This window comes from Chiloscyllium plagiosum, chromosome 5 (assembly GCF_004010195.1).
Source record: "Chiloscyllium plagiosum isolate BGI_BamShark_2017 chromosome 5, ASM401019v2, whole genome shotgun sequence".
Taxonomy (NCBI): domain Eukaryota; kingdom Metazoa; phylum Chordata; class Chondrichthyes; order Orectolobiformes; family Hemiscylliidae; genus Chiloscyllium; species Chiloscyllium plagiosum.
Genome location: NC_057714.1, coordinates 46,364,558 through 46,379,342, shown reverse-complemented (window position 1 = coordinate 46,379,342; position 14,785 = coordinate 46,364,558).

Sequence of the window (14,785 nt, the reverse complement as noted above, 5' to 3'; positions counted from 1 at the left end):
TCTGTAATTCCCAGGATTATCCCTATTCCCATTCTTGAGCAAAGGAATAACATTTGCCACTCTCCAATCATCTGGTACTACTTCAGTGGACAGTGACGACACAAAGATCATTGCCAAAGGCACAGCAATCTCTTCTCTCACTAGTAACCTTGGGTATTTCCATCTGGCCCAGGGGACTTACCTATCTTGATGTTTTTCAAAATTTCCAGGACATCCTCCTTCTTCACATCAACCATATCAGTCTGTTTTACAATGTCCTCATAAATGGCAAGGTCCCTCTCACTGGCAAATACTGAAGCAAAGTATTCATTCAGGACCTTCCCTACCTCCTCTGACTCCAGGCACAAGTTCCCTCCATTATTCGTGGTTGGCCTTACCCTCACTCTGGCCATCCTCTTGTTCGTCACATAAATGTAGAATGCCTTGGGGTTTTCCTTAATCCTACCCACCAAGGCATTTTCATGCCCCCTTCTAGCTCACCCAAGTCCATTCTTCAGTTCCTTCCTAGCTACAGTGTAACCCTCTAGAGCCCTGTCTGAGTTTTGCTTCCTCAACTTTAAGTAAGCTTCCTTCTTCTCCTTGACTAGGTGTTCCACATCTCTTGTCATCCAAGGTTCCCTCACCCTACCATCCCATCCTTGCCTCAATGGGACAAATCTATCCAGCACTCACAGCAAGTGCTCCCTGAACAACCTCCACATTTCTGTCATACATTTCCCTGAGAACATCTGTTTCCAATTTATTCTCCACAGTTCCTGCCTAATGGCATTGTAATTTCCCCCTCCCCCAATTAAATACTTTCCCATACCATCTGCTCCCATCCCTCTCCATGACTATAGTAAATGTCAGGGAGTTACGATCACTATCACCAAAATGCTCTCCCACCGAGAGATCTGACACCTGGCCTGGTTTGTTGCCAAGCACCAAATCTAATATGGCCTCCCCTCTAGTCAGCCTAATTACATATTGAGTCAGGAATCCTTCTTAGACCACATGACAAAATCTGCTCCTTCCAAACTATTTGAATTAAGTTGGTTCCAATCAATATTAGGGAAGTTGAAGTCAACCATGACAATAACCCTGTTACTTCTGCACCTTTTCAAAATCTGCCACCCAATCTGCTCCTCTATGTCTCTGTTGCTATTGGGGGTCTATAGCAAACTCCCAATAAAGTGACTGCTCCTTTCCTGTTTCTGACTTCCACTCATACTGACTCTGTAGACAACCCCTCCTCAACGACCTCTCTTTCTGCAGCTATGATACTATCCCTGATTAGCAATGCCACTCCCACACCTCTTTTACCTCCCTTCCTATTCCTTTTGAAACATCTAAAATCTGGAACATCCTGCCCCTGTGATATCTAAGTCTCTGTAATGGCCACAACATCATCGGTCTAAGTACTGATTTATGCTCAAAGTTCATCACTTTATTGTGTTAAAACAGATACACTTCAGCCTCACACACTGACTACAACTTTGGCCTATCAACTGTCTATCCTTCCTCACAGACTCTCTGCACGCTTTGTTTGCCTGTGTTTACCAGCAACCTCATCCTATGATCCGTAGCTCCGGTTCCCATCCCCCTGCCAAACTAGTTTAGACCGTCCCGAAATGCTCCCGAAATGCTCAAATATTGTCTTGATGCCAAGGGGAATCAGAATTTAAGTGGCTACCTGTGGACCCCAAGTAGAGCTCAATGAGCAGTTTATTGCTCTGTAAGAGCTCTTTGATAGCACCCGCAAAGGCACTTTACATCACTTTTCTGATGATTAAGAGTAGCTAGTTGGAACAGTAATTGGGGATGGACAAAAACAATGCTGGCCTGCCAGCAACGCCCATGTTCCATGAATAACTTTTAAAAAGGCCAGGTTATATCATGGATGACAGTTTTGAATTGATTAGTTAAAAATCTATTCTGTTTATCACGGTGGTTGTGCCCCACAACATGATGGAGAGCATCCTCAATGTGATGATACAATGTTTATCTCCACAAAGTCTGTGTCGTGGTCACACCGACCAAGTTTGCCATAGACAGATGCATCTATGATTGGTAGATTGGTGAGGATGAGGTCAAGTCACTTTTTCCCTCTAGTGTGTCCCCTCACTGTAAGATTAGGATTTTGTTTTACAATTATATGTTAGAACTGAGTTTCATAAACAGGAGATGTAGCTGGAACAATTTTAGTTTTCAGCCCAGGCATTGGCTTTGATTCATAGAACTCCTATAGTGCGGTAAGAGGCCTTTTAGCCTATCAAATCTACACTGACCCTTCAAAGAGTATCTCCAGACCCAGACCCCAACCGTATCCCTGTAATCTTGCATTTCTCGTGGCTAATCCACAAAATCTGCACATCCTGGACATTATGGACAATTTCCTGTGGCCAATCAACCTAACTTGCACATTTTTGGACTGTGGGAGGAAACTCGAGTACCCGGTGGGAACCCACGCAGACACGGGGAGAACATGCAAACTCCATACAGACAGTCACCCAAGGGTGGAATTGAACCTGGATCCCCGAAGCTGTGAGGCAGCGGTGCTAACCACTGAGTCACCATGGTCAGGGTGCTGCTATATTAATGCAATAGATATTGGTTGGCTCCATGACTCCTTTACAGTTCAATGAAAAAGGTGCAATGTATGGACAAATTCTATTTCCCAATATAAAACAAAGTTATGTGTATTAATAGTATTTGCAGGTTCGAGCATGTGCAAGTGCGTAACATTGCAAACTTGACTGAAAATCATAAATTAGTTTCCAACGTATTTCTCAATGTAGCCTGTATTATTGGATAAATGTTGTCTAAAAGCAGAATCACATCTAATGTTGGATATAGAATTCTGAGGCTTTCAAGCACAGAATGGTATGCAGCCCACAGAAACGAACAAGACTGTATCAGCAAAAGCCATGCTGTTCTAAATGAATGCTTCTGACTTTATATCTGTTTGACCTGTCAGGACACATGACTGCACAGCCATGTTTGAGTGCAAATTGCAGCAGTGCTTGTTGGACTTGTGTATGGGTGCCTGGTGACAGATGTATTACGATTCATTTCAGTAAAGCCATGAGTAATCCAAAAGGGCTGCCGTAATATGTGCCATTTTATCTATGACTGGCCATACGCAACATGAGTTGCTCAAGGAGTTGAGTGAGCTATTTCAAGCAGTTTTAAATTAGTTTTCCACATCCACTGTGAAGAACTCCTTCATATTTGAGAAAATTATTCAAGATTAAATATTGAAAACAATAGCATATCGATGTATTCTTTCAACATTATAAGCTTATTTACCAATGTACCATTCAGGGAAGCTTTTAACATTTGCTCCTTTGTCACTATTTTATAGCAGTCTAGATTTACCACTGGTGTTTGCATCGATGTTTCATCATCTTCATAAACTTAGCAACTTGTGCAGTTGGGTTCACCGTATATGCTGACTTGGAAGGCATTGCCATGGGATCCTCTCTATGGCCAGCTTTTGCTAATATCTTTGTTAGTTTACATGAGGAATATGTCTATGATGGAATGGTCACCCTTGTATACTTCAGACACATGGATTATATGTTTGCAATATTTGAATCTGCTGCTGGATTAATGAATTTCTTCAGGCAGCTTTAATAAACACCATGTTGTGCTCTAATTTACCATTGGAACAGAACAATTACACAAGCTCCCTCTCCTCCATTTTATTGAGGAATCTGCCATTGGATTATTATCCACAGTATTATCTACCAAAAAGCCTTAGCCACTTGTCAATATAACATTGGGCTTCCTACAGTTCCATGCACTACAAGATCAATTTCACTGGAAAGCTTGTGAATAGGGCCTTAGACATCTGCTCGTGATGCAAACATGATGTTGGGACAGGGCATCTCAAAACTACACTGGGTGATAATGGCTACCCTGATCAATCATCATCCATATATACTAAATCATGAAAGGAGGGCTTTTGCCCGAAACGTTGATTTTCCTGTTCCTCGGATGCTGCCTGACCTCCTGTGCTTTTCCAGCACCACACTCTTGATTCTAATCTCCAGTGTCTGCAGTACTCACTTTCACCTAAGTCATGAAAGGGTCTACTGTGATGGTGCTGTCATTTTAAAAATGTTACTTTGTCTTGAGTTTTTTTAATGAGGGGTTGTAAAGGCAGAAGTGCAAACTGGCTACTGAAGATGGCTTAAGTAAACAACTTAGGAGGCCTCTAGTTTTTTTTAAAGTTGGAACAATGGAAGCAGGTTGAAATGGTGTGGCCAGCTGTCACAAACCAAGCTTCCTAGTTTTTTTTTAGCTGAGGCAGTCAGAAACTGTTTGGGATCTCAAAAGAGTTGGAGCTTCAGTGAATGATTCCGAGCAGTTACTTTCTCTGAAATCTCTCTTGATGTTGATTCTTCCTGGTTTGGAGAACTGCATGTAAGAATCTATGTGTGAATTTACCTTTTTGCTAAGGGGTGTATTTGTGGGATGTTACTATATTGGAACAATTAATTAGTAATAAGTAAGGTATCTACTATTTGGTTAAGTTTTCCAATAGTTAACTTATTCTAAGTTCTACTTTCTTTTGTTTGTATTTTAGCTATAATATTTAAGTAAATTGTGTTTTACTTAACGCTGGGTAGTTTGACCAGTTGCATCACATCTGGAGCACACACTTCACATCTGTTTTTAAAATATGAAAAGGTTACGAATTAGAATCCCTACAGTGTGGAAACAGGCCCTTTGACCCAACAAGTCCACACTGACCCTCTGAAAAGTAACCAATCAGACTCATTCTTCTACCCTATCAACCTATATTTACCCCTGACTAATGCTCCTAACCTAGACATTGCTGAACAGTATGGGCAATTTAGCATGGCTAATTCCTGCACATCTTTGGATTGTGGGAGGAAACTGGAGCAAACCCACGCAGACACAGGGAGAATATGCAAACTCCACAGAGACAGTCGCCTGAGGCTGGAATCGAACCTAGGTCCCTGGCACTGTGAGGCAGCACTGAGCCACCATGTCACCCTCTGGGTTACCCTCTTAATATATTTTAAGGGGGCCTGGTCTGGTCCATAACACCACATCCACTAATTTTGGTCCTAAATGGTGCCAGCCTGCATTAGATTACACTAGAAGGACAATGTGACTCAAAAATTTGGAGAAGTAAAGCTAGTTGCTCCTCGCTGCTCATTTGTGGTAAACCCATGAATGTTTATCATCACTAATAGCCACTGAGTCAGATAGACATTTTGTCTTCTACATCAATGAGTAATGGATTATGAGTTGACCTGCTAATCTGTGAATTAAGATTGACAGTTAATTCTTCCTGCTGCATGTCAATGCTAACACTTGTCCAATCAATTAGTACCCTTCTCTTGTGCTTTACAATTTGGTATTTTTTTTCTCCAGTCTGTTTCTTGAATCCTAATCCTAATGAATGCACAAAGCTTTGACTTCTTGTCTATGCTTAGTATTGCTTAAGTGATGAAATACTAAAGAAACAATACCTAATTGTTAATTCAGCAATAAACTATCACTACTAAAACCTGTCTGGAAAATCTCATTAAGATGTAATCATGTGGTTCGGTATGTTGGACTGTAGACTGCAAAGCAAAAATAAAGAATCAGTCTAAGTTAATCATCCAAGTTTGAGTAACATAAAAGTTATTCAATCATGTCAGCCATGGAGTCATTCTATGGTTGTGAGAGGGGATAATAGTGTCCCCAGACTGTAAAGTAGTTGTAGTTGGCTGATCCATAAATTGATAAGTTGATATTTAAAATGTCAAACCTGGCCATAATTGTTTCAGGAATTTAAATTGATAAGTGAAATTGATAGGAATTGCTATTCCATGTGCTTAAAGGGAAAGGGAATTTACTTGCATTTAACAGAGATGGATAGAACATTCAATTGTAAAGAAAAATTGAATGAAAATCAATTTCGGCAGGTATGAAATTCTGAGTACCAAGGAAGTTTTTTTTATTTTGAGAGAAATAAATTGAACATACAATTAGGTAACAATACTATTTGAATTTGGGAAAAGATGTTTGGAAACAGTATAGAGATAATTTGGTGGGTTAACTCATAAAATATTATGAGTAAAGAACAAGTAAACACATGTAGTGTTTTAATTTTATATGTTCATATTCTCATGGCCTAGTAAATGAAAGTTTTGTGTTGTTGAGTGAACAAGGAAGTTGGAATAATAATAATGGTTATGTTATCAGTGATTATCTAGGTTTACTGAATGGACATCAAGATTTTAAAACTAAAACAAGTTGAATTTTCCCATATTTTGGCAAAGTGATAATTCACTGAGATTCATGGTGGGCAGTCCACCATGGCCTGGGTTGACTTTTCTCATGCAAATCATCTTTCCTTCAGCTCACTAATTAGGCAATGAGCCTGGACAGCCCTCAGCTCATGCCATCATCTGACAGGAATGGTGGAAGTACTCATCACTGTTGGGACTTTTGACGTTCATGTCATTGGAGCCCTAGTTAAACCCCCATTCGACAAAAATTCAGGCACTGCAACCAAGGGAATGCCTCTCACAGTGTGCTGTTGGATTGTCATCACTGAGTAGGTGGCCCAGAAAGGGAAGCTGGAACCCCTTTTCATAGAAGGACACCTGGAAATGCATGAATTTGAAGTGGTTGAGAGGGGTTTTACTGTTTCCTTCAGACTTCCAAAGAAGGTTACACCAGCCTGGATACAGATAGTGTGGCCTGCAGGGTCAAATATAATGCACAATGATGCCAAAAGATACTTAGTGACCTTCTGCTCCCTGCTATGTCATGTCGACAGGGCCACTCCTCCACATGACTGTTTATGCTCTGAAACATGGCCAACGTCCTGCTTCTCTCTCTGTACTACAAAGCAATGAATGCCACAGAGACTGACAGCCTCCAAGTCAGCACAAACAGAGTAAGTACTGAGAAAGCAAGATAACAGCCATGAGGTGCAGCCTGTATAGATGCATGAGAAACCCAGTGTCAAAGTAACCCAGAGGAAACATGCAAGTCATAGGTGTTTCTGAGCAACAAAATCCTGAAAGGCTGAGATAGTATATGAGTTGGTCTGAAAGCAGCCATGATGAGTATTCCTGTGGTCTTTGTGTAAACTTGAAAATATCTCCATCCATATAGAAATGTATGTAAACAACTTCCTAAAGATCTTGTATTGCTTACTGCTGCATCAAGCTGAAGGAAGATGAATAAGGTCAGGTCGTATTCCTGCTTCATTTCATCAGATATTGAGAAGGGATTTGGTAAGTTGTTGTTGTGCTTGATTTATCCAGCATAATTTTCATGAAGACCAGGAACCTGGGAGGGTATCTCGGTTTTTCAAAGATTTTCCAAAGTCGGCCCTGCTTCTAATGTTGAGTACCATGGTGAACGCTTCTAAAGTGCTTATTCTGAAACTGCACTGGATTTCTGGGAAGTTTTTAATCCCCAACGGTGGATAAAAACATGTTCAGAGCACTTTATCTGGGGTCTCCACAGCAATACAATGGTGGGTGAATCCACACAATGTTCCCTCTACACTATGCAGCTGTATATGTACACACAGCATCCAAAGCTTCTGTGCAGAGCATTCAGTGGCTGCACACAGATCCTGGCACTGACTTCAGATTCCAGTCCTTAGATGCACACGCAGCCAGAAAGAAAATGAGAGGAAATGCTGATCCTGTGGTATTTGGAACAGTTTGACCTTTCTCATTTGTTTTTGAACAAGCTGACAATAATGGGATTCCAAAGATCATGTGGATCCAGCCCTGTTCCCAGCATGCCACAAAAGTCACATGGACCTTTGTATGTCAGGTAGGGTCACCATTTTTCAAGCTTTAGGTTGAATTCCATCAAGCTCGGAGAAACCATGCCCTTCACCTGCTGGATTATGGTCACAATTTCCTTCAGAGTTGGGTTCTCCTTCAAGTAGATGCTGTTGGATGCAGTTAATGGTGGTATGATGCATTTTGTACTTAGCAATGAGGTACGTTTTAAAATACTCTGACCTGTGATCCAGGACTTAACTCCTCAATTGTGTCTACTTCCTTGCCATCTACATTCCACTGGGACCTTTTTGTTTGATAAGCTGGCTCATAGGCAGATATTAATCTTTCACAGAAGCTTCTTCTGTCACCAGTATCAACAGTTGAGTTGTTTTTCTGCCAGTGAAATCCTTCAGTCATTTTAGATATTCCTCGTTTTATGTTGAAGGATGCAGCATGTTTACAGGTAGATTATTTTCTCCTCCTGATTCCCAGCTGAGCCTGATCAACTTTCATTTTATTGCTTACAGATTTTGGACTTCTTTGTAATTTTCATCAAACCAGTCTCAGTTCTTCTTGCTGCAGAATCTGATGACCTCATTGGAAGTATCTAATACTACAGCATTGATGGGTGTTGGAGGTGTTCCTTAAGACAGCATCATAGGATGGATTGGAAGTACTGGGCCTCATCTATGCCCAACTCTCACTTCTAGCTCCAAACACCATACCTTGGCACACTGTGTCAGCTGACAGGCAAACCATAGTGAGGGTGAAACATCTGGGAGGATTTCTTTGCTTATAAAGATAATGACCACGGCAGGAGTATTCCAAGCAGTGCAAAAGGACCATCAGCTTCTGATCCAAAAATATATATATTCTATAGATTACCGTTATTGATTTGTAGCTATGGAAAAAATCAAAAAAAGAAGAAGGGTTCCTTCTTGCCTGATAACCCACATAGGAGAGCAATTTCTGAATTCAAGCCTCTGTCTTTGAGTTCTCTGTCCTAATTCATTGGGCCATGACAGATGAGCTCCAGGCTTAAAGAGTGGAGTCAGTCAGTTACTCCACCTTAAAGCTCCCTTTTGAGGGAAGGAGGAAAATAGTCCAGCCTAACAGCCACATGGGAGTAAAAATAAGATGATGCTGAGAGATGTAATCCCAATTCTGTATGCATCTCGAAATATTGATCATTTTGTTGTGACCTAGAGATGATGTCATCATTCAGTAACACCCTCATGATCACACAGTCTTTTTGAAGGACATATCTGTCTGCTCCTGAATTGGAATGCAAGAGGGGGATCTCAACAACTACTGATCCGCCCATCACCCAGCTGGGCTTGCCACGGCCAGCAGCAACTCTCATGCAGTGAAATTGTGGCAGAGAAGAAAACACAAGTTCCTGACCTCACCGCAAGAAAGTGTGAAAAGAAGAAAAATTCAGAAACTCATTCATTGAAACATGAGAACATTGCTCGACTCTGATGACACAGATCATTCTCATTGAAATTTAGCTCACGAGGCCATGAGCTAGCCAGACTTGACATCAAAACAGCATCCACTTTTCGAGCAAGGAAGCTGACAAAACACAATACTGCCTACATCCTCCTGTCAGATTGATCTCAAGGGGATCAAACCTTCTTCAGTATCAGCTGCATGGTGAAGAAAACTATCGTCATTAAATTCTCAAGCCTATTATGGCCACGCTGAACACATGATTGTCCTGTGTCTCCCTTCCAACACCAGCACCATGCAAATCTCCTCAGTGTTTAAGCTTTTGTCCTAAAGACTACTCCACCGGCAATGTATGTTCTCCACAGATCTCCGTTAACTCATCGAGAATGACTTGCCTGAGGACAAATTTGTGGTCTTTGGCAATTTTATTGCAACAATTAGTTGTGACAGTTAAGGATGGAAGGGAAAACTTGGAATCCGTGGTGTTAGGAACTGTGATGAAATATTTATCTACTCTTGGCACTTGTGTTGAAAAGCAGCTGTTCATTATCATCTTTTTGCAACAAAAGTTCCCTTCATGATCACACAAATGCATCTCTGCCTAGATATTCTCTGTGGAGTGATTCCATGTTGGTGTATACGTTGACCTAAAAATCATCCTGCAGATTTGAGTCATGCCAAGTGCTGACTATAGTAGAGATCATTAGCTCCTTGCAAAGAGTGAGTACTTTTAGTTCTGTCCATTTTTAAAACAATGGACTGAAATGGGGAAAAAAATGACTTAAACCGTTGGAAGGAATTTTATACCTTTCATGAACCTTACTGAAAACAAAAAGTCTTGGAAATCACAGCTGGTCAGGCAGCGTCCATGGAGAGAGAGCAAGCTAACAGTTCAATTATAGATGACTCTTCATCAAAGCTTTTACGAACCTTGTTTGTCTATCTGTGGGTTCCAGTAATGTGCAGATTAACTAGAGCCAAGGGATGGTTTACAGACGGTTACACTTCTGTAAACTAACTCCAGGGGTTAAATGACAATAAGAGATTATACAACCTAGAATTACTTGTGTTTCCTGGTATTTGGAAGGTTCAAGATGTGATTCAATTGAAAATGTTTAGAGAGCAGATTGGATAGATGTGTCTAGAAGTAGGAGGTGAATCTAAGAACTGGAGCCAGAACTTTTAGGGATGAAATTAGTAAGCCGTTCTGCACAAAAAGGTGGATGGAGGTTTGGACATTCTCCCTGCAAATTACAATTTATGTTTGATAAAGTGTGAATTTTAAAACTAATATTGACATTCTTTTGTTGTTCAAAGGTGATAATGGACTTGGGGTTCAAAAAAAAGGGATAAAAACAAGTTTATGGAATTAGGTGACACATCTGCCATAATTCCACTAAATTATGAAATGGCTTACTCCATTTCATAATTCCTGAGAACTAAATGTGATTTGACACTGATGTCAAAGCTATTTATTCTTGGTCAGTCAGGGATTAAGACCTTCTTCATTATATCTGCTGCTGTGACAAAATAGACAGCACAGTGCTTTTTAGGTAATTCTTATCTTCATTCTTTGAATGAATTAGAACTTTATAATGTCACAATACTGAAGATTCTGGACAAGATAATCCCAAGCAACCATTTATCATCATTAAACAGAGTAACAGGTTGATTAAGAGCTGCTGGTAAGTGCAGGCATCTTCTTTTCTATAACATGATTTAATGGGATAACTCAACACATCTATACTTAAATAAGTTTAACTTCAACTAAAAGCAGCTGATAGCTGATGTATTTATTTCAGTTGTCAAGAATCCTTGATCATTTCTGTACAAAACATTAAACAATTTACTATGAGAAATAGAATCAACTGTTTATGATGCTGACATAGAAAGAAAACCTTCCAGTCTCCCTAGTTAAAACAAAACAAAAATCAGCAGTCTGTGATTCATCTGTGATTTATACACTTGGTTTATTCTTAATGGTACAAACTTTTGGAGTCAACTGTCATACCATAGTGTGAGAAGTGTTAATGTCTAAGTATTAGTAACTTACAGACAACATGCAGTTATCACGGTGCAGCATTCATTAGATTTATTTATTTCCGTCTGTGAATTTACTCATGTTAATGTGAATGATTGTTTCATGATGTTTGACAGTAATTAACGGTATTCTATTTTAGTCTTTCAAAGGTCTGATATCTTACTATCTTGGGAAACAAAAGTTCCTCAGGCATCATGTCAGACCCACAGTGTACAGATTAAGAAGGCATGTACAATCCATTTTGAACATTGCAGCTCATACAACTCTGCTTTCGCCACGTATGTTACCCACAATTCTGATGGGGGATAGTTCCTCCAGTTTTTTTTAAACAGAAAATTGCCAGACTCCAAGTTGTATGATTTACTTTAATAGAAATGTTTCACCAATCTGCTCACATAGCAAACATAATTACCTGGTATTATAATGAGCTATGAAGAAAGAGTGGTTTACAACCTATAATTATTTGAATAAAGGCTTCCAGGATCATGCCTGTCAAATAATGACAGAGCTCATTGTTTTATTTATATGTGGTGCAATTTTACAATGTTAGCTGCGCAGCCCATCTCTGGATCTTTCTCAATGGGAAGAAGAAGAAGAAACAGTAATATTTTGTGCCAGTTTCAGAGCTATGCTACAGAGTGGTAAAGCAGGGGTGCAGCATTCTGTCTAAATTGCTCTCTGATAAACATATGGGTCAGGGATGTTGAGAGACAAGAAAATAATAGAAACAAAATTATTTATGATTTAGAATAACTAAAATATTCAAATTGGTTTACAAACTAATAGAAGTTTAAAAGTCTTTTCAATTCATTGTTCAGTATATATCCTGGTACCTGACCATTTCTTTAAAATGGTTGAAATATTACAGATTTCAGCTTTCCCATTTATTCTGCGCTTAAGGAAGAACATACATCTTAGTTCTGACACTTTATCTGAGAGTTTGCACAGTCCATATCAGCTTTGTCCCACAGTTAGTAACGTTTGTGTCCACTTTACCATGCAACATAGTGTTGTATTTGTGGATAGTGTGAAGAAAGATCTCAAGGTAAGGTGGACAGAAAATGCGTGGCAAGTGAGAGGAAAGTGAGGGTGAATGTCTTGAGTGGTTTGCATCCACAGTGTGTGGTTTCCTTGGGACTTGACAGGGAATCAATTTTGAAAAAAAAGAAAAAGTACCAGTTTATGACCTCTTCCCTTGTTCAAGCAGTAAATTATACAAAACAGTGGAAGTGCTGCATTGAGATGCTGCAAAGAAAATCATAGAGCCATACAGCTTATAAGAGGCACTTCGGCCCACCAAGTCTCACCGTCCTATCTATACTAATTCCACTTTACAGCACTTAGCCCACAGCCTTGAATGTTGCAATGTTTCAAGGGCTCATACACATACTTTTTAAAGGTTGTGAGGTTTTCCACCTCCACTGCTCTCCCAGGCAGTGCATTCTAGATCTCCACTACTCTTTGGGTGAAAAAGGTTTTAGTCTGATCTCCTCTAACCCTCCTGCCTTTCACTTTAAAATAACAGATTGTAGTTATTGAACCTTTAATTAAGGGGGACAGCTGTTTTCTAGTCACCAATCCATGTTCCTCATAATATTATACATCTCAATCAGATCCCACCTCAAATTTCTCTGCTCTTAAGAAAACAACTAGAGTCTACCCATCTTTGCCTCAATGAAAATGCTCCAACCCAGGCAACATCCTGGTGAATCTCCTCTGGATTCCTTCCAGTGCATTCATATCCTTCCTATAGTGTGTGACCATGACTGCACACAGTAGCCCAGCTGTGTTCCAACCAAAGTTTTGTACAACTCCAATAAAATCTCCCTGCCTTTATAACTTAGGCCATGACTGATAAAGACAAGCATCCAATATGCATTGTTAACTACTTTATTAATCCATACTGCTGCCTTCAGGGATCTGCAGGGACAAATATCCCAAGATCCCTCTGTTCCTCTGAGCTTCCTAGTGTATTGCCATTCATTGTGTACTCTCTTCTTTGTCTTGCTGCTTCATCCAAAGTGCATCACCTTATATTTTTCAGGGGGGATTACATTTCTTATGTCACTGATCTGCCTTTCCAACCAATCAGCCTACATTTTTCTGTGAACAAAGACCTCTGTCCTCACTAATAACCACATGACCAATATTCATGTCATCCATAAATTTACTTATCACCATCGCCCCTCCCCTCACCACAGGCAGACAGACACACACACACACAGACACTTATCTATATCATTTATATCACAAACAATATGGGATCCAGCACTGATCCCTCTGGTACACCAATGGCACCAGTCTCCAGTCACACAAACAGCCTTGTACCACCACCTGTCTCCTGACCCTAAGCCAATTTTGGGTCAATCGTATCAAGTTACCCTGAATCCCATGGGCCTTTACCTGCTTTATCAATCTCCCACGTGGACCTTGTCAAAGAGTTTGCTGAAATCCAAATGAATTATATCAACTGCACTGTGCAGTTTGTGCACTGAGGGAGCATTCTCTCAGGGTGCCCTGGAAGACCAGTAATACCTGGAAATGAATGTGCTGGTCATACCTACATTTTGAAATGTAACATGAGTCAGACCAGTATGTTGTATTCACCAGTATAATTGTCTATTTTTCTTTGGGGATCCCTTTTGAAAATCTGATTACTCAAATGCAGTAACTAGCAGATGCACTTCAGTAACTGCTCAAGCTTAACATTCAGGTTTCTCCCAACGAACCTGATGGCTTAAAGAAAGCAACTAATGATGGGTTTATGCCCGAAAAGTTGATTCTCCTGCTCCTCGGATGCTGCTTGACTTGCTGTGCTTTTCCAGCACTACACTCTCGATTCTGCTCGCCAGCATGTGCAGTCCTCACTTTCTCTTAAGAAAGCAACAGCAACGTTGTGAGAAAGCAATCCATTTCCAATGAACAATATCAGCGAGTCATATATCCTAGTTAATATTCAGTATTCCCTACTGTAGTGATTGCGGGGAGAATGCGGGTAAGTGGAGTTGAAATGCTCATCAGCCATGATTGAATGGCAGAGTGGACTCGATGGGCCGAATGGCCTTACTTCCGCTCCTATGTCTTATGGTCTTATGGTAATGAGGTCAGCCAGGTAGACCTCATAGAGTATGAGCTTCCTGATTGGGACTGTTAATCTGGTCCAGTTAGGAAGCCCTGGCTAACAGATATGAACTGGGGTGGGATTTAAATAAAGATTCGTGCACTTTGTGTCTTTCAAAAAAGAAAAATAAAAAATAAAAAAGAAAAACAAAAGAAAATAAACAGGAGATTAAGGGCAGTGTTTGTCACTGGCCACCCGGGTGTTTTCCTATCTTCCTGGTGGTGGAATTTGAATAAAGATTCGTGCACTTTGTGTCTTTCAAAAAAGAAAAAAGCAGGACTAAAAAGGAGCACGCGGTGTCCACTGACACCCTGGAGTTGTTCAGGGAGAGGTGGGCGCCGCAGGGAGTGGAGTGCATTATTTCTCCCTCCAATTCTATTTTGATTTAGTCCCTACCCTCCCCTTCACTGTTTT